Source organism: Pinus tabuliformis, chromosome 9 (assembly GCF_031772625.1).
Source record: "Pinus tabuliformis cultivar Carrire ecotype Pingquan chromosome 9, CPIR1, whole genome shotgun sequence".
In the NCBI taxonomy this organism is placed as follows: Eukaryota; Viridiplantae; Streptophyta; class Pinopsida; order Pinales; family Pinaceae; genus Pinus; species Pinus tabuliformis.
Window position 1 is genome coordinate 254708720 of NC_142307.1, and position 19857 is coordinate 254728576.

Below are 19857 nucleotides of genomic sequence, written 5' to 3' on the forward strand. Positions count from 1 at the left end.
AGGTGGCAGCAACAATGGAGAGAAGCCTAGGGAGGTGAACCTCTGGTCGAAAGGGAGTACTCAGCATGGCCAACCTGTAACTTCATGAAGAGCTCAAAATTTGTTGATTTCTGGTAAGAAACTTTCTAGGATGTGTGAGTTTGGTGGCTCCTCCTTAGTTTGGAATATGTTTTGAGAGTCCCTTCATGGTTGTAGGGCACTTCCATTCCCTCCTTGTGCTCTAGCAAGCCCTCTGTATGCATTGTTAGCAACAATGAGAGTGTAGGTCATTGGCTAGAGGAGTTAAAAATGTAGTCTGACATGAGCATAGCTACGATATTGAAAAATGTGAGATGGAGCCTTTATGGGAAGTACCAGTTGAAGAAGGTCGTGCCTTTGCTAAAGCTTAAAAGTCGTTGCTTCAAGTTTCGATGGCTCTACCAAGTGCTTGTAGAGATGGAGAAGATGCTTCTGGTCTTGCCATCCACTCCAAAATGAGACCAGGACTTGGTCAAGGTCCATGGCAAGAAAAGGTTGCTTGAAGAGTGCAGAGAACAAAGTGGAGTTAAAATCTTCATGGCATAGCATCAGCCACATAGTGGGAAGGTGATGCATGCGGCATGTTGTGGTTGCATCAAGGAGGATCTTGACAAATGCCACATATCAAAGTTAGTGGAGTGAACACCGTGGAGTGAGCATGATGGAGTGAAGGTAGTGGGGATACCTATGGGGTCTACATCAAGGAAAAGTTTGGAGTGGTGTATGGTGATAACATTGTGGGAAAATGTGTGCAAGAAAGTGCTTCCCAAGTGAATGTAAAGGGATAGAGATTGTGACATGCCAATTCGTTACTCCACTACACAGAAACTTTCTATGACATAAAGCAGAAAGAGGGCATGGCCAGAACCGTGGGTGTCATAGGAAGAAACTATGGATCACCTTCTCAACCTCTCCTCTTTCACCTGAACCTTATGGAATTGGGTGGCCTACATCTTAAATCACACAAATAGGAACGAAAATGACATAACTGATACTTTAAAGAACTAGAGGAAAGACTTCTCGGATAATGAGACAGTAAACACAGCCTGGACTTTGATTATGGGATTTTTGATCTGGGATGTTTGGAAAGAACGTAACAACAGGATCTTCAAAGATAAATCTGGCTCAGCACAAAGTATCATAACACAGATCCTAAAACAGCTCAAAGAAACTGTTAATGCCCTTCAGAAGCAACCTCTTGAGAAACCCTCGGGTCATCTGGGCACTCACATTCTAGAACTATTGGGGCTCCAGTCACATGTCCCTTAGGGCATAAATAAGACACCAAGGCACATATCAAAAGGAAAGGCATTTTAGCGACCCCCTCCCCATGGATTTTTAAAATTCAATATAGATGAAGCCTCAAAATGTAACCCTCAGGACGCTGGTTATGGAGGAGTCATAAGAGATGAAGAGGGCAATATCAAAATCATCTTTCACAGTCATCTCCGGAGGACCACTAGCAATAGAGTTGAAGTCATGGCCATTGAGAAATGCTTAGAGATTCTAATTGAGTTCAATTTACATAATACAATCATCCAGAAAAACTTAGAATTAACAATTAATTCGGTCAAACAGCTAGGCATGGGCACTGCACCAGACAAAGTCTCAAGACACTAGAGACTTTTACAGGTCTATTACCGAATTCAATCGCACCTAAGAATACTAAGAACCCTTAGTTTTGTACATGTGTGCAAAGATTCCAATAGAGTAGCGAAATGGCTAGCTAATGAAGGGGTGAGATGCACAAGAGACAAGTGCTACTAGTGGGAGTCCATACCCGCAGGACAACTACATGAGGGCTACTACGTTTTGGCCCGCACAGACAATGAGCATTATGAGCACATGAAGGGGAATCAATGAGTTGACCATTAAAAAGATGGATGATAGGGGTTTGATAAAAAGACAACTCGAGAATTGGCATATTTGGGTCTTGGAGTTAGATACCATAGATCGCCTTCTCAGTGGCTATATAGGGAGCTTGGATAGCAAGCGGGCAGTCAAAAAAATTGTGACAATCTCCTCAAACCTATGAGGCATTAGTTCAAAAGGGTGGCTCAGTTGAATGGATGGCAGTGGGTGAAGCGTATCTGTGGTTTCCAGGTTATCTAGCGTCAAAGTAGTTTCTCAGTTATGGGGCATCCTCAAAACCCTAAGTGGTTTATTAGAAATGAACTCGATGACACTAAGTGTTCAGCAGGTGGCTCTCATAGGAGAGAGAATATCGCCTTCAACAGGCGGGTATTCCTCCTGCTTCTCCACCCGATATTCCTCCTGCTTCTTCTCCACCCGATATTATCCTGAGTAGTTGGATCATGTAGCAGCAGATCAATGGCTTATGTTCGATGAGCAAGTTAGTGTGTCTGGGTGATCTTCATTTCTTCCCAAGTGGACCTGGAATCTTTATTATGTGGTCTCTATTTCCTCTTTTCCCAAAGCTAGAAGTAATTGCTAAATTTTTCAGCCCTCTTCCTCTTTGGGTGCACTATATTTTGTGTAATCTATTTTTATAGAGACAAGATAATAGAAGGATAGACTCTTGCTTTAGCCAAAAAAAAGTGTGGCTTGGAGTTTTATCCAGCTAAAAGAATTGTGGTCAATTCTTGATTTGTGTTGTTTAAACTTGTTTTTTGACTACATATATGGAATTAGCACGCTCAAAAACTTATTTCAAAGAATCCCGGTTAGATTCTAGACAAATGAGATCGGAAAATAAACTAGGAAGGAAAATTTCCAAGAAGTGGCATTTAAAGACTATTCGTTTAATATGTATTAATATGTTAGTAACATAATATAGTTAAATTTATTAAAATTATTCCTTATTTAATATAATTGTCATGTTATCTATAATTTACTTTTTAATTTTATTTATATTTTCCAAAGAAAAAGACACCCATAATTTTATTATTCATCAAAAAGAAAAAGGAAAAATTACATTATGTATATGTTGAACGCATTTGATAATCACGCCTCACATCATTGAGTTATAGAGAGAAAAAAGAATGAATAATAAGGAAAATAACATGAAGACATTCAAAGTTATATATGGGAACAATCATTCAACTTCGCTCTTTTGTCTTTCCTTTTTTGAACTTTTTTTTGTCATCCCTCTGATATTCGTTCAACAAGAACCAGGGCTAGTTATCTTCCAACTGATTAAGGTGAGGGTTCTTTGTTAAAAATTGAACTCTCAAATACATGAGCACGTTTTATGCCCCCCATCCCATTAGGTTCCAAAATCTCAGTTGATTCAGTTCCATTGAATATGAGCAACACTTTTAGACTTTGCTTCAACACCTTGTCCAACGTGGTTACCATGTTGTACATGTACTTCCACTTTAGCATTGATTGGTTGGAGTTACATGGTTTTCTCTTCTTCTTCAGAGTTGAGAGGATTTGATACATGTTAGCCTTTAGGTTTAGGGACTAGTATTTTTTTTCTTTTCTGGATTCTTTTTTGGTTGGGGGAAAGACTTTTGCAGGTGTTGTGTTTGGGAGCAAGTTTGGCATATGAAATTTGTGTTTTCATAATCTAAAACCCGTGTCCATTGGATTTTTTATGAATGAGTTGAATGTGGTTAGAATGACCTTTGTTTAGGTCTATCTCAACATAGATTATGGAAGAAGATAATATACTTTTTTATGTTCTTTCTAGATCCATATTTTTTTATTTTCCCAAAGTACTTGCAATATCCTCTAGGTCTTTAGGTGCCCAAAAGAAAGAGGGATATTTGTAAGTCCCACCCATACTGGCATAGTTGTAACCACCGAATTCTAGGAACCATGAAATAATGAAGAGATCTGCTCTACCCTAAAACCATGGCCCTTCATTTTCAATGTACTCTGGGTCATTTTGTGTATCAAATTGAACAACGAAGAATCCTTTTGAACACAAATAGAGATGACAATTGGGCATCCAAGAGGAAAATACCCAATAAATTAATGCATTTGACTTAGGCTAGAAGCATTTAAATCTGCATATAACAACCTTTTATTTGAGAGAAAAAAGGAGATAATTTTCCTTTGAAAGATTAACTTCCATGATAGGAACATGTTCCATTTACTTTACAATGTAGGGGCCTAGAATATTTTGTATTTGCTCAACTGGTTTTGGTTCCTTCCCTTTCACTACATCCCTAAAAGAGATGAAGCCATTGGAGTTAATAGACCCTAAAACTCCCCCCACTCCCCCGGGCCCTCATAGCCGTAGATTCAATGTAATGGTTGTGTTCCTCAAGATGCAATAATCCTTTATCTGGAGGGAATCTTGAAACAATTTCCATTCGTAAATAAGCTTTGAGCATATACATGGATGTCTAGGTTGATTTGAATACTCCAGAAAAGGGAAATCTTTCCATCTATATTTATTAATAAAATTTGAGAAAGGTTATTTTTTCATGTGTCTTTTCTTCAACTTGAACAGAGAAAGAAAAATCTAAGGGAGAAGCATCCAAAAGCATATATTCCTTCCCCACCGCGAGCTAACCTACATATCATATAAATAATTCATCTAAGGCCAAGAAAGAACAACGAAAGCTGCACGGCAGCTAGTCCCTGCCTGGGGCTTGAAGAAAACTAAAGACCAGTGTCGTAATAATCCAAGGAGACTTTTGAATAAAATTAGAGACCAGCGTCGTGATAATTCAGCCTGTTATGATAATTCAACCTTTCCTAGTAGGACGATTAGGAGCTTCTTGAAATCGCGGTCAAGGTTTCGTAAGGCCTCTTTATTGTTAAATAAAGGATTTAAGCCAGTGGAAAGAGGTTCAATATCTTAAGTCAATGCTTATGTTAAAGCATAGTCAAGCCAAATAATTTTGTGGAGTTTAAACCGGCTAATAAACATCAATAGGGGTAGCTTTAGTTTAGTTCAATGCCAGTGAGAGATTAAGCTCGATCCAGAAAACCTTATACGATGCATGTTTGAATAAATTGATCATTTTTTGGTAGAGGTTTCGATTCATATTAATCCACCAGGGTTTAAAACTCTAATTTTGTATGGGGAATCGAGGTATGTAGTAATCTGTAAGTTATAAGAATTACCCTAATCAAACATGTTGGTTACATTGTATAAGTGTATTCCATAGAGAGTTACATGTGCAACAGGAAGGGAATGGAAAGAGATCTATCAAGCTAGTATGCTTTTTTGTTGGTGTCATTATAATCCAGCATTTCCTAGTAGGACGATTCCAGAAAACTACAACTACAAGGGAGGGCCAAATTGTTGAATTATGAATATGAAAAGGGAATAGTCTGGAAAAAGTGCCCCATGAGTATTCTTCACAAAGTAATTCCAATATTAGGCTTTTAGCCTTGTATTTTGATTTTCTATTCTTCGTAAACACAACCAATAGACTATGACAAATCCTATTATATAAATCCACGTGCTTGGGTCCCTGATGGAGTTATGTGATGTTATAATATATGTGTCAACACGATGTGCATGTTGCCCATTGGTTTGAACTCGGAATAACGTTATACAGTAATTTTTTGGTATGTATCCAAGATTGCATGCAAGTCATGTGCCTGTGTCACTATCCATTGGTATTGGTAAATTATATTCATTGTTTGGCTCTGCTCTGGTTTTACGAACAAACCCTACCTTGTTTATATTTGTAAATTGAATGTGAATTCATTTTATTTTTGTGACTTAGGGTGTACTTTTGTAGATTAGGCGTTTTTGTCTGTACAGTAAACAAAAAGAGGGAGAGCTTATTCTTGGCGAGGATGATTGATTTGAACAGTTAGCTGAATTTCTCGTCTCTATACCTTCTGGAGTATGGGATAAGAGAAAACGAGGCTTGAAGTGAAGTTCCTATGCTTGCCTCCCTTCGCTCTAGTATGTTCCTCTCAGCATTCGTTTCTAGGCAGACAGGTACACTATGCACTTTATCGGCCTTTCAGCATCAATAAAAGCATTAAGTATATTGTTTTAGCACAGAATTTTTCAAAGAGATGATTGCAAATAATAGGTGCGTGAATCTTAATCTTTTGAGGTTGTGATAACGCATTAACTTTAAGTGTTGATTGCATAATATTTTGAGGTGGTTTCACTAGATAATTTTTGAAGGTGCTGATTGCATACTCTGTCTCTTAATTCTTTGTGTCTCTTAATCTGATTGCATACTCTGTGTTGATTGTTGGGTTGCTTTGTAGTTTTACCGAGAAGATATGAATGTGACCAATATGAAGATGGTACAAAGTCACTTCGTTTTATTTTTGGAGCCAAATCACTTTCAAAGTGTCACCCATGGTGAGGTGAATAAGTCTTATACATGCAATATATAGTTTCTTGAGAAAGACCAGTGATCGAGTTATTACTAGGCATTCTCACCTAATGTTTTATTCTCTAAATTCCTACCAAAATATGTTCTATCTAGCCTAGCTTCTTTGTTTAGTTTCCTGTGTGTTGAGCGGCCCACCAATTTTTTCTCACTCCAAGATCGCATGAGTGACCATAAGTTGTTATTACTACATAATGTTGGGTATAGGACCAAAGTCCCACATTGACTAGAGGTGGGGAGGATCATGGATATATAAGGATGGACAAATATCTCCATTGGTATGAGGCCTTTTGGGGTAAGTCCAAAAGCAAATCCATGAGGGCTTAGACCCAAAGTGGACAATATCATACCATTGTGGAGATATGTGGTGTCCAGAGTCCTTACAAGTGGTATCAGAGCCATGCCCCGAAGTTAGCCAAGTGGATGAATCCTCGGAATACCGAACGAAGGTGGTGGGCCCCTGTAATATCACGATAGGATCCGTGGATGAGCTCGATTAGACAGGCGGTGTGCTACGGATTCTTCATGGACGTGTCCTGGTCCCAACAGGGTGAAGAGGAGTTGACCTGGGATAGAGCAAGCTCTCGAGGCAGGTGGTGCTCCATGTAAGGCGTGTGCTTCCAACGCATTGGAGCTGAGAATCCTAGTTGGTAGAGAGTGGATGGATGGATAATCGTTTGAGGGGAGGCTCGATGGTCCTTTGTTCGAGGGGAGGATTGTTGGGTATACGACCAAAGTCCCACATTGACTAGAGGTGGGGAGGATCATGGATATATAAGGATGGACAAATATCTCCATTGGTATGAAGCCTTTTGGGGTAAGTCCAAAAGAAAATCCATGAGGGCTTAGACCCAAAGTGGACAATATCATACCATTGTGGAGATATGTGGTGTCGAGATTCCTTACACATAAATCCCCATAGATTAAGCATTTGTTCAAGTAGCTAACCCTCATGTGTAACTTACATTGGATGGAGTTGTTTCTTAACCTTAAATAGTGTAACCAATAATAAATTCTCTCATACTAACCTAGTCCTAGCACCTAATAGAGCTAGTCCCAACACCCATAGGTGTCTTTTTTATTGACCTATTAACAATTCCTGAAAAAATAGATACAGTGGATTCAATTCCAACTAGAGAGGAAGAAGTGACATCAACAATGACAGATGGATAGGCATATTCATCAATGAAATGGTTCTAGAATGAGATATGCTAAAATGATATTTGTATTCTGTGTAACATTTAGTTACAATCCACAAAATTTATAGGTATGTTATAAACCCATGCATAAATTTCTCTGCTAAACTTTAAATTTGAAAATGTTTTGCAAAATTATTTCATTGTATATCAAAATATGTTCACAGTTCTCTCGAAAGTGTTTAATCCAAAAGGTTCCCACACCTTCCCATTTAGAGAATTTTGTTAAATCCCTGTAAACTTATGATTACTAGCAAAATGAAAGCAAGTTGATTTTATTGAGAAGCAAATGCACAATCAGTTAAACATTTTGGTATTTTCTTATAAAATTTGTTTACGAGGAATCTATTCTGTCATTTTAAGAAAATTTATATACATGTAATTTGTGTTGCTTTTCTTTAAATAAGTACAGGTAAATAAGCCTTTTCCTAGTGTGAGTTCTACCAAGTCTAAATAGATTTCTTTTGCTGAGAAAATTTATATACATGTACTTTGCGTTTCTTTCTTTAAATAAGTCCAGGTAAATAATTCTTTTCCTGGTGAGAGTTCTACCAAGTCTAAATAGATTTCTTTTACTGAGAAAATTTATATACATGTACTTTGCGTTGCTTTTCTTTAAATAAGTCTAGGTAAATAAGTATTTTTCTGGTGTGAGTTCTACCAAGTCTAGATAGATTTCTTTTACTGGCAGGGGTTATGAAGGTAATGATTCAATCAAAGGAGGTGACTTCTACCAAGAATAGATTTCTTTTACTATTAGGTGTTATGGAGGTAATGATTAAATCAAAGGATGTGATAATTCAATAAGACCCCATATGCCCTAATAGTATTGAATAATAAACACTATAAAATTCTAGCTCTATTAATACATAATACATGTTTGTATTAGAAGTATCATCATTGAATGCTCTCCATGCCAGGAAAAACCTACCTGCAGAAAGAAGCCTAGGAAGCTAGCTTAAGGACTACGGGAAACTAAAGTACCACCAGCACAGTGTATGATCATCTTCCACACAGTATTAAGAACTCCTGAAAGAAAACATAGAAATGGATGAACTTTTAGTGCCATGGAGCAAAGATCGGGTAATGGAATTTCAGGTAATGAAAGTTTAGGTAATGCTCATAATATTAGGTTGGTAAAGTGAATGAGAAAAGCAGGCATACATGGGACACAACTGTTGGATGATACCCTTTACCTGTAACTTGACAAGGCATACATGGGAGACAATTGATGGCTGATACCCTTTATCTGTAACTTGACAACACACCATTACATGCACACAATCATGTCCTCCTATATATATACATTAGAAAATACCCCAAACATTACCTGAAATATTATCCCAAACATTTAATTCTTTCTAACTAATGCTAGCATTAGTTTCTATTTCAAACCACTTGGAAATACCGAAAAAATAATATATGAAGTAAACAAAAGTTATATAAGGAAACATGAATCATATAGCCTCTCTGCCTTGGGAAGAGGCCAAATAAGACGATCAATTATGTGATTGGTCATGAAAATCATCCCCTCAATTTTATAGGTTATGCAACATTCGTTTTATGAAATAGAATTAAAAACTGTAAGTTAACAATAAAAAGTAATAATGTAATTGCCTCATTTCGACTACTATAGTCCATTGTGGTAGGTGGCAGGGACTAATAAGAGGAGATAAGAGGAGAAAATAGTCGATGAACCTGATGAGTACTCCTCCGAGGAGAAAATAGTCGATGAACCTGATGAGTACTCCTCCGACGACCACCAAAAATGAGAAAATGGCCTCAAGAAAGATGATTTAATGATATTCGACGCTTTGAACACGGGGAAATTTTGTAGAGAGGGCCCTTAGAGTGGAACCTACCATGGTATCAATAGGCCATTCATCATAAGGAACCTTTAATAAGCCATGACATATAAGCGATCAAATCCCCACATGAATAAACCACAAACATCCACGTCATGAGCCATGCATGATGGAGGACTCAACCTCCCCAAACCTATGGTCATTAAGGACACTAGGAGCCAAAGGAAGCTAATAATGATGTTAATATTCAATAAGACTTTTTCTTAATTTATATTTTATAAATTATTAATATAATATTAATTTTAAAAATATTAAATTTCATTTCATTTCATTTAAATTAAATATTTTTTTTGTTTTAGTTAGAACTAGAAATCTTGGAGAGAATTGGTAACTTTTAAAGATCGATTACCATTATTATATTTGATACGACTATTGCATAAATGTCACAAATGTGCGAGTTACATCATGTTTCCAGAGAATTGACCGACATAATTGGGGAAACAATTGTTTACCAAACCATTGGAACTAAGATCCTCTCATTAAATTTAAATTAATTATAGTAAAATGATTTTTTTATAATTAGTACATTACTTACATAAAATCGTTTTTTTCGAAAATAACTTATCATAAAATTAATATAATGTAAAAGAAATTTATTAAAATTTAAATGATAATATTTCCCTCTCATACATATATTACTCAAAACAAAGTAACATGTGTAATCCTCAAAAAATAAACATCCAAAAAAAAAAAAAAAAGACGATCTAGCCCTTATTACCTAATTTTCTATCTTTATATTAATTAAATTTCTCTATCTCCTGAATAAGAATTCAAATGCTTATTTCCTTTAGTTAGATGAGGAATTTCATTTAGCTAATAGGTTCAAGATAAACTCTAAATACTTAACTCTGCATTTATTTAGTACCAAGTTAGTCAAATTTTGTAGTTCTCGAGACCTTATAAATTTCAATGGCGTAATAAAGTGGTCAAACTCCAACTAGAAGACTTGTATTCATAGGCTTCGATGTAGTGTTATGGATTATGTGATATATGCTATCCATGTTTCTAACGAAATTGTAGACTTTGACCTTTTAAATGGCCATGAACCTAACTCTGATCATAGACATGTATCCTTAACTATAAACTTTGCCATACAAAACAAACACATGCATGAGAATTGTGAGACTCAAAGACACATGCTTTTTTACAAGAGTAAAATCAGCATATTCTTAAAGGATTTAAATAGGGATTCACACCTCTTAACTTATAAGGATAGAATTAAAACCTCTATCATAATTTTACTACAACTCTTTCTGTTACCATTAGCAAGTTCTCTACCAAAGTTTCATATAAAAAGACCAATATAACTACCAACCCTTGGTATGATAATGATTGCAAAATTTCTAGAAAGAAATTAGGGATGCTTGTAATAGAACATTAAAGCTTGATTAGATAAATGCGTATAAATATCTTGTTAAAAGAAAGAAAAGATATTATATAAGTATAAAGAAAGAGTAGTTATTGCACCTATGTAAGTCTAATATTGAAAGTTTTAGAGGAAAATTTTAATTCGCAATACTAAAGAAAATCATTTAATTCCCTTATATAACTAGAATATTTAGCTTAAAAACCTCTATGAATCCCCTAACATCATGGACACCATTTTGAATGCCCCTATAGAGGATGATATGTTTTCTTTGGAAGACATTGAGTTTGGGTTAAGTACCTCACTAATGGGAAAGCTAAGGACATTGTGTAATATGCTTGGCCTACAGAAAATATCAAAAGAGTGAATATGCCAATGATACCATAGAAAAATAACACAATCATATGACAAAAACATAAATATTTTATTAAGACGTGCAACAAATACTGTTCACTTGCATCTTTGAGGGTGCAACCTCTAGTAGAGCAGAGCTCAATTACACAACACAAGACAAGCCTTTCCTTACTATCATCGACATTATATAGCTTCTTGAGACCCTGATCTCTAACTACTTGTGCTCCCTTAGATATTGCGGGTTAACCATTTTATTTATTAACTATGGCTCGTTATAACTCATTTTGGTCATTTTTTTATAATAAGGGTCAACCAATTACAATGTTTACAAAATTTATTTATTAGACTAAATAATCATGACTCTTACGGTGGCTCTTGCACTTATTAAATTAATAAAGGGTTTAGGGTTAGACCCTAACATTCCCCCCCCTTCAAAAATAGACTTGTCCTCAAGGCTGAAGCTACAAAAAATTCTGAAGAATAGTTGTTGGTTCCCATGTCACATCTTCTGGTAATGTGTCTTTCCACTCGATGAGGACTTCCTTGATAATGCAGTCACAGAGATGTCATTCTCAAGAATCCAAAACATGTTCCAGCTAGAGCCAAATAGATCCTTCCTCATCTAATTTAGGCAGGATGGTCTGAACCTTACAATTGCACCCCATGACTTTCTTGAGACAGGAGACATGGAAGACGGGGTGGAGTTTGGAAGTGGTTGGTAATGCTAGTTTGTAGGCGATGGAGCCAATTCATTGAACCACCTAATAAGGCCCATAAAATTTTGGAGCTAACTTTTGGAATCCCTTTTCTTTGAGTGATGTCTTCTTATAAGGCTAGAGTCAAAGGAACACTTGGTCACCCACTTGAAAATATCTTTTTGAGAAATGTTGGTTAGCCTATTGCTTCATCTAGTTTTGTGCTTGGTTGAGATTATCTTTTAAAATAGATAGAGTGGTAGCTCAATTCTGAAGCATCGTATCCACTTCTTGGACTTTGGAAGAACCTAGAAGATAATAAGTTGGCCATACACCACCTCCTATAGTGTCATCTTGGTTTCTTCATGATAATTAGTATTATACCACCATTTCGTTGAAAGTAACCCTTGCACCCATTGATGTTGCTTGTCTAAACAAAAGCACTGTTGGTAGGTTTCCAAACGTTTTTTTACTACTTTAGTTTGACCCTCTATTTGGGGGTGATAAGTTGTACTCATTTGGAGTTGTGTGCCGTGTAGCTTGAAAATCTCCTGACAAAAAGTGTTGGTGAATGTGGCATCTCGATCAGACACAATAGATGTAGGCACTCCATGCAGTTTGAAAATTTGATGTATGAAGACCTCAACCACCAAAGCTGGAGTAAATAGGTACATCAAGGCACAAAAATGGGCATATTTGGAGAGTCAGTAAACTACCTCCTGTTGTGGCCACCAACAACCCCCCTCTTTTTTTGGTACTAGCAATAACACTAAGCAAATGGGGACCCTTAATAAAAAATCCAAAAAACATTTTATGAAATTTTTTGTATATCAACTCAAATTTGTATCGCATCGCGAGAAGAGAATGAAACGTTTTCTTATGAGCATAATAAACTACGAAGAAGCGACGCGAAATTAATCGCATCGCATACATTATGAAGTGCTCTTAAAAGAAAAATCTTAAGAAATCTCCGGTGGCCGATATGCGACGTCGCATATCGCAACATCACGTAAGCAGCACCCAATTATTGAATGACTAAGCGCGATTTGCGATCTGCGATGAATGCGATTTGCGATAAATGCAATCATGAATTTTTGCGATGACACATCTTGACGACGCGATCCGCGATGCTACGATACGAGTCGCAGAAATCACCCATCGAAAATTTTCCTCAGCACAGTATTCAAGGAAAGACGTCCGTAAACCAAAATTGGGCGCGCACCTTAAAACAAATTAATGATTGTACGCCAAAGTATTCAAGAACGACAGTTGTGTGTTTTTTGAAGAGTCAGTTTGTTATGGGTGTCATGATTATGCATTCATAAGAGCTTAAAGCTTTCATGTCAATCTTTATTATCATTACTCTCTTCCTTTGCGTAAACTGTAAGACAGGAAATAACATGAAGCAATGTGCAGGAAACATCTAAGGAAAAGGTGAAAGCGTCAATGCTAGGAGAACAAAGAAGAGATCCCTTCAGAAACGGATGCCGCATGCAACAGGACCACAGATTCCAGAGTATCACTCAACAGATGCTGATGTCAATAGGCCATCCAACGCCCAGAGTCAAAAGCACACAAAAGCAGCATATTTACAAAAGATCCTGAAGCTTATGCTGGGTAAAGCAAAAAGAAAAAGGCGCTAAAGAAGCAAAACACACCAGAAAATCCCAGAACAAAGAACGGAGGCAGTTTTCGATGTAGAAAATTGTTCAGAGAGAAAAGTCCCTAACTTATTCAGTCATTCGCAAGGCCAGAAACCGAAATAGCAAAAGCAGAATCAGTTTGAGAGAAATTTCGGTTATTACCAAGTATACACGTAGTGAATACACCCAGCCAGAGTAAGGTTATCGAAAATATCTTCTAGTTTACCAGATAGTGGTGCCAGCGCTTGTTATTTCTATTTTCATAGCTCAAACGAAAGTAGAAGGTGACCAACCGACTCTTCCTAGGTGAATGTTGCATGCTAGCAGCACTAAGGAGAAAATACAGAAATGGTTAGGAATTAGATTCAATTTTTAGAAATAGTTTTGCTTTAGCAGAAGGGCGGTCATTTAAAACCGTATCCTAAATTTATGTAATTAAGTTAATTAGTTAGCAGTATTTAAACCCTTCTCGTGCATTTAGAGAAGGGGCCATAAATTTGTCAAAAAAAATTTCCTCAAAACATGCACTTTTGCACCCTCGGAGGGGGTTTTGATGAATGGATGGATCAAGGTTTATTAATGTTTGTATTTGATATCTGCTACTGATGTTGCACTTCTGTACTCTTAGTAGATGTTAGAGCAAGGAGAGATAAATCATTATTGCTTTAAGCTTATGAGTGGAACCAGTCATAAATGGTACTTTTATCTCTTGACTATTTCTGTTTATATTCTTAAAGTGATATATAGTTTTTAGTTGTTTATATGTTACTGCATGAATGCATGAGTTACCATTTGGCACTTTTGTATGGTGGAGTCATTTATTTATGTTTGATATATGAATAACTTATTATGCGATATGATGTTCACAACTGTTTTGCCTAACTTTTTATGCAAAGTGGTTTATCTTAATTGATTTCTATTCTTATGATAGCTGAATGATCTTTATTACCAGTTATTGTTTGAAATCTCTTTAAATCGCATAATAGAAGAAATACACCCCGGGTTAGCATAGATAAGATGTGTTGTTTCTCATTCGATTACAATAGCATAGAGTTAGTTTAGAAGTTTGAATTAAATTAGCTTTAAGTACTCTTAGATCAGCGTCATCCAACTCTACACACACACACACCCTTAAATTGGGAAACTAGTTGCATTATCCCCAGTCGGACCCGCTATACCAAACGGATAAGGAGCTGCCAACCAAGGTCCGGACCAGGTGGGTATCCCCCTTGTTGTCGACCCTATTTTCGGGGCTTCAACATATTTGGCGCTAGAAGGAGGGCCCGAACTATGAATGGCACCTAAATCAAAATCTAAATACCATTCTGAGAGTAAATCGCCCTCATCAACTCCCCCGACTTCCCTAGTACGTTTAAATCTAGAGTCAGAAGTCGCTCGAGTATTAACCGCTGCTACATACCCTAATATTTCAGACCAATCTAACATTGAACCCCCTGAAGTTCAAACTCTGATTCGCAAACTCCAGGGATTTTCTATTTTTACACAGAGGTCTGATAAATCTCAAAGCAGTGTGACTTCGCAGTACAATCCTGCTCATCCCATGACCAGATTAAAGAGTGAAAAATTTGGCATCCAGCCAACTGAATTCCCTCTCCCCACCAGGAAAAGAGTAAGGAAAACACCACAAGAGTCTGATAGTGAGACTCTTTCATCTACATCATCCATTTCAACTCCCTCACCGCGAAGTCAGCCACCCACATCTTCATTCCAGACCACTAATCCATCTTCCACAACCCCTCTTCTTCAATCATCTAAGATCATAATATCTTCATCTTCTGAGCCTCAAGGATCATCCTCTGCACTTTCATTTACTAGAAGCTCAACGATGGCCCAGTCTCCATGGAACAATCCTAGGGCAGTTTTAATGCCTCCACCCCTGAGCCAAATACTGGCCCATCCTGAGAAATGGCTACCCAAATTCAATCCAAAAGCATGCATGCTAGCTGAAGAGCACATTAACAATTTCATGCTTTCTGTCAATCTCAACGGAGTTACCAACGAGGATGTTGTTGTCCAGCTTTTTCCATATACAATGCAAGGAACAACCAGGTCATGGTACTTTTCATTACCTTCCGGGTCTATCACAAGTTGGGACATTTTTCAAAGTCAATTCCTTACCAAGCTTGGTGATGACAGATCAACGGCAACGTTAATCAATGACTTATCCAATCTTAAAGCCGAGGCTAGAGAACCCATCAAAGATTTCAATTTACGGTTCAATAAAATCCTCAACAAAATTCCCACTGCTTCCCAACCCAGTGAAGAAGTACGATGTGAATGGTATATTACGGCCTTACCATCAAACTTAGCAATCTTTGTGGATAGGGAAAATAAAACAACCTTAGTTGAAAGCCTGACAGAGGTGATAGTAGTAGAGAAACGCGTAGTAGCCCTGGAAAAGAGATCTGCGATAGCAGAACGCAAATCTAAAAAAGTCACCTTAAAGGAAGACTCCAAGAAGAAACAAATGAAAGATCCTTTCGATTTGGAAGGATTGCAAAAAGTATTAAATACCACGTCCAATGAGATGATTGACATAAAAAAACAAGTAGCAGAAACTTCTTCAAAAAAGCCCTACAGAGCTTTTAAAAGAGGCCCTTCAATGGATGTGAAACTACCCAACGCTATCTCAAATGTCGAATCCGAAGAAGAGGAAGAAGAAGAGAGTACCACTAAAGGGAAGACCGATGACGAAGAAGTTGTGGAACTACAAGGAATGTGGGATTTCATCCTCCCACAACAAGAAGATCAAGAAGCATTTCCGATTAGCACTCGAAGCAAAAATCAACTTGATCCTCCCCAAACTACCCCTAAGCAAAAGGGCGCAAGCCCTGTAGCAAAAGATAAAGTCACAACAAAGAAAACGACCGCTAAAGCGACTCAATCTAGCCCAGTCCAACCAGATCAAACACCTCCATCAAGAACTTTAATAGTGTCGGATGAAATGGAATACAATATTATTGATGACATGAAAAAGACTAGGGCTAATATCACTCTTTATGAATTGATCAAATTGAAACATCAACAGAAGATAATGATGAAAGAATTACATGTTGTGCCTACTACATCTTTGCCTACAGTTGTAGCTGCCCACAACATGGGAAGACCTCCAACCAACACGATCAATAAGATGGATCCAAATGAGATCGCCTTGATTGGAGGAAGATCAAGGTCTCACACTCCCCCTTTTCTTCTCACCTATGAAATTTTCAATAAAAATGTGCACAATTGTTTGGTAGATTCTGGTGCTTCAACGAATATTTTACCCAGATCAATATGTGCCAAGTTGAATGTTCAACCACAAAAATCCGTAGTGCGCATAGTTCAGCTTGATCGATCCCAAGTCGAAGTGATTGGTGAACTTAATCAAGTGACCATAAGATTGTCGTCTAACCCGAAGGTATGTCAGGTTATTGACATTCTAGTAGCTGATATCCCAGAATTCTATGGCTTAATTCTTAGCAGGGATTGGTCCGAAAAACTCCATGGATACTTCTCAACCGACTGGTCGCACATGTGGTTACCCTACAATGGTAAACCGAATCAAATAAAGGTTGAACGAGAGTTACACCAGAAGTACATAGTAACAGAATTGGAGGGAGAAAATGAAGCAATAGCATATAACAACAGTATCATAGGCAATTACTCAGTAGATTCTTTCCTCGGCAATTTCAATGCTCATACATCACCTTACTTAGAAAATTCAGTTTTGTCCCAAGTCGAAAACTTCTCCCAAACTGATAATTCAAAGTGTGTTAATTTTGTAGATAAACCTGTAAATACATCTTTGTTTTGGAAATTATATTTTGATGGCTCTAAATCTAACGAAGGAGCAGGAGCATGATGTGTTCTAATTAGTCCAGAAGGAAATAAGACCATTCTTACGTGAAGAATTGAATTCGATTGCACAAACAATACAGCGGAATATGAGGCCTTGGTGCAAGGCCTATACAAAGCAATCGGGCTGAACGTCAAGTATCTTCAAGTCTTCGGAGACTCTGAGATTGTCGTCAAATAGGTACGTAACACCATACATTGCTTATCAGGCCATTTGAAACACTATCAATCTTTAGTACAAGATCTGACTGAGCATTTCATAGCATTCAATATTTCGTCAATCCAAAGACTCCAAAATGTGAGCGCAGACCTTTTAGCTAACGTAGCCTCTAGACTTATTCCCTCCAAAGATTTTAGTCCAGATAGATTCTCAATAGAATTAATCTTTAGACCGTCCATCCCTGACAACATTACAAATTGGAGAGTATTCAATGACGATCCTGATATTGTAAATTTCCTCACTTCTAAAGGATCCTACTCCAATCAAATAATTGACGAAGACCATCACGATCGACAAATGCAACAAGATAGCACTAATAATGCTATCCCTAAATCGGTGGTTAAGTTGGAAGACTTATACGATTTGAAAAGTCAGTTTAAAAGGTCTACCAATTCTAAGCTCTACAGTTCGACTCTGAACTATGAATTAGTAAACCTGGGAACCGATGATAAACCACAAAACGTTAATCTAGGCCACGGCCTAGCCCCTGAAGAAAAACTGGCATATATTCGTCTTTTGAGACAATACAATTTTTTTTTTGCCTGGAATTACGATGAGCTGAAGACATACGACAGTTCTATCATTCAACATACTATCCCTATGATTGACAACGAAAAACATGTCCAACAGAAACTCAGAAAAATCCACCCAAATTTAGAAAATCAGATAAAAACTGAGCTAAATAAGTTATTAAAAGCCAGAATAATTTTCCCCGTCAGACATTCCAAATGGGTCTCCAATATGGTACCCGTTAGAAAGAAAAAAAGAGATATTAGAATCTGCATTGATTTTCGGAATCTCAACATAGCCTGTCAAAAAGACAATTTTCCCCTCCAACCTATGGAGCAGATATTACAGGTAGTAGCAGGCTCAGAACTAATGTCTTTTTTGGATGGATTTTCAGGATACAATCAAGTGCTGGTACATCCCGATGATCAGTTAAAAACCACATTTCGAACTAAATGGGGCACATACGCATATCGGAAGATGCCATTTGGTTTAATCAATGCCGACGCTACATTTCAGAGAGCCATGGACATCGCATTCAAGGGTTTAGTCAATAAATCTGTAGTAATTTATTTGGATGATATAACAGTGTACTCCGAGAAGCGAAGCGACCATCTCAAAGACTTGAAACAAATCTTTCAACGATGTTTAAGGTATGCAATTTCACTTAAACCAAAGAAATCTTTTTTCGCATTAAGTGAAGGGAAACTTCTAGGATTCATAGTGTCAAAATCTGGTATTCACATTGAGCCTGAAAGAATCGATGAAATTTCTGAAATATCCCTACCTCATAACAAAAAGCCATGCAATCTTTCCTTGGTCAAATCAATTTTGTGAAGAGATTTGTCCCAGATTTTTCACGAATTGTTTCTCCCTTGCAAACCATGATTAAAAAGAATTCAAATTTTAAATGGGGTCAAGATGAGCATGAAGCATTCAACCTGATCAAACAAGCTATCATTAACGCTCCATCTTTAGCAACCCCGAATTTTTTAGAATCTTTTATCTTATACACATTTTCCTCAGAGAAATCATATGTCGCGATTCTAACTGAAGAAAATCAAGAGAAAGCAGAAGCTCCAATCACATTTTTTAGCTCGAATTTACAACGTGTTGAACTCAACTATTCAGACGTTGAGAAACAATCATATGCTGTTTTCAAAGGGGTCAAATATTTCAGACCTTTCTTACTTAAAACCCATACTAAGGTCATAGTACCGTTTCCAACGGTAAGAAATCTTCTAATACAGAAGGATGTGGGTGAAAAAAGAGCAAATTGGATCACCGCTTTACAAGAATACGACCTTGAGATCAAACCAGCAAGCATTGTAAGAGGTCAAGGCTTCTGCAAAATGTTGGCTGGAGCATCGCAAATTCCTGAAAATTCATCTGAAGAGGTACAAATGTATGAGGTAAGCCTAAACGATGCAAAATCATTATATGCTGACACCATTTATTATCTTAAGAATGGGTATGCTCCATCACACCTGGATCACACCAAGAAAAGAGCTCTGAGATTGAAAGCTAAACAATATCAGCTCATAAATGATGTTCTGTTCAAAAAGAATTACGATTCTGTTCTTCTTAGGTGTCTTGAGAAAACTGAGGCCGAAAAGGTTTTGCAGGAACTCCACGATGGACCAGCAGGCAGACACTATGCTAGAGATGCTACTGCACATAAAATCTTACGTGCAGGATATTATTGGCCCACGTTGTTTAAAGACTCACACAGTTACGTGAGGAAATGTCAAGTCTGCCAAACTACTGTAGGGAGACAAAAGAAACCGTCCATGCCACTACGACTAGTAAACATCGAGCAACCATTCAGTCAGTGGGGCTTGGACATAATAG